Here is a 2,242-nt window from a genome sequence, read left to right as displayed (position 1 = left end):
ATCAGCAATCACAAAACTGACAGCTAACGATATTTTTGCCGAAATCTCACCAATAATATTTGCTGAATCTCGGCAGTTGTGTTTGGTTTTTGTTTTGGAATCAAAAAGGAAAAAAACTCAAAATAAAATGAAGAATTCCTCATTCCACGCGCTTGGAAATACGATGATACTATCTTGGCTACGCAAATTTATTCAGGTTCACTTTTACAATAAAATAACGATTTTGCGGCACACGGTTATTCTTCATAAATATACTCCATAGGCAACACCATGCGGGGAAACATCGAGCGGCTCCTCGAACGCGACTGTGAATTTCAGTATCAAAATGATGATGCCGCCTCGGATGCCGCCAACCTGTAATAAAATGAAAATGAACATAAATTACCAATAGTTACAATATTTACAGAATAATTGCATTCTTGAATACTCACTTACACTTTTTGCGCTCAGCGTTCTTTCCATTTTTTCGGATATCTTCATGCAGCACTAATCAGGTTTGTTTGTCTTTTTTCCACTGAGGTGGCGACGACAAAAGTGACAGTTGTGTTACCGAAATTCGGCAATGGATGATAAAATTGCTGAATTCTCAGTAATCTCGTTTGCTGATCTCAGTAAAATCTATGTTTGCCGATAAACTCAGCAAAAAATGCTGTCAGTTTTCCGAATTTTCAAACTATTTGCTGATATTTCAGCAAAACATTTAAGACAATCTCGGCAAACATGTTCTGTTTGCTGAAATATCAGCAAAATGACGGTTTGCCGATAGAAGTCAGCATATTTTTCTGCCGAGCTCGAGAATTGATTTTAAGTGTGAAGGATTTGTACAGCGATCGCTTCTCGGACCTGGGAGATTTTGGCTCGACGCTGGACGAGTCGGGCAAGGATTCCGATAGGGATATGGCGGAAAGTTCGACGAGCAGTAGGTGCGTAGATTGTTCCGGGTGGATCGAATTTCGAAAATTCTGGCCGGAAAGCAGGATGAGGAGTTCAATTTGGCCCGGAAGACGTCCTTTATGCACCGGGACACCATGAAGAACTGGATGAGGACGTGGTTGAATTTCCAGGAGGATGTGATAATGTCGCCTGTTGACTTTGTCATACCTGGCCCTTGAGATGATTGCGGTTCTGGTGGATTTCTGCATTCTGACCAGATTGAACTCTTCCAATCGAACCGTTGAACCGTACAGCCAGATGACCGCGTCAGGTAAGGACTCGTACATAAGATGATTTTCTCCGTAGAAACCTTACACAGGGTGTCGACCACCTGTAAAGTCAGGACATGTCTGCTACTATGGCCACTGAACAGTACCTACGTTACGTATTCGTCTGTGATTCCGTAGTTATTGATTCAAGCCTGTTTATTGATTAATACCAAGTTTGCATCCTTATAGACTCACCCAAACCAACGTTTGTTTTGCTAGAAGTTGCTGGAATATATGTTCCAGGAGTTCCTTCTGGAAATTTTTCTCCGGGAGTTCATCGAGAGGTTTTTTACTAGGTGCTCCTCGTAGGCTTTTTCTCCAAGAGCTTCTCGTAGGAATTCTTTGCCTTAACAATCTGGTAGAGTTTTCCCTAGGAGTTAAGAATTTTTTTTTCCGGACGAAGAGCAATTCAGCAGGATGCGATTTTTGATACATGAAGTATTTTTACGAATTCTCAGGTTAATTCTTGAAAATTTCCCTCTATAGATTTGTCTATTTCTGGAGAATGTTTCATAACATGTTTGAAATAATGGAGGGTTCCTATAGACACAGCAGTAAAGGCGTAGGTATTCAGCATGGTCATGCTGAGGGTGACGGGTTCGATTCTCGGTCGATCCGGGAACTTGTCGTAATGGAAATTTCCTTGACTTCCAGCATAGAGCATAGATTATCTAATAATTCTATGGTGGAAGTGTTCATTGAACACTAAGTTTAGAAGCAAGCTTTGTTCCTCGAGGATTGCTCCAAAAATTCCTCCACGGATTCCTTCTAAATTTTTTATAAAAATTCCTTCTGGAATTTCTGTAAGGGCACATCCAGAAATTGATCCGAATGTTCCTCCGGGAATGTTCCAAAAATTTGCTTCAGTTGATTTCAAAAAGTTGATCCATTCATTCAAGATGTGTCAACGTAGCATATACAATCTAATATTTGTATCATTATACATACATTAAAAATGACCGTTTCACCTAAATAAAGGAATGATGGTCCCATTTTTAGGATGTATTTATTACAATATCACGCTGCTGTGTATGAATAAC

The 2,242-nt window shown here is 40.0% G+C and overlaps 1 pseudogene; it reads left to right on the top strand.

Annotated features, from left to right (window-relative positions):
- The first annotated feature begins 720 nt into the window (after positions 1-720).
- On the top strand, positions 721-1,625 carry LOC109404903 (uncharacterized; annotated as a pseudogene).
- Positions 1,626-2,242: the final 617 nt, after the last annotated feature.

Source organism: Aedes albopictus, chromosome 3 (genome assembly GCF_035046485.1).
Source record: "Aedes albopictus strain Foshan chromosome 3, AalbF5, whole genome shotgun sequence".
Classification (NCBI taxonomy): Eukaryota; Metazoa; Arthropoda; class Insecta; order Diptera; family Culicidae; genus Aedes; species Aedes albopictus.
The sequence above is the reverse complement of the archived record's forward strand: the minus strand, read 5'-3'. Positions and strand labels throughout refer to the sequence as shown.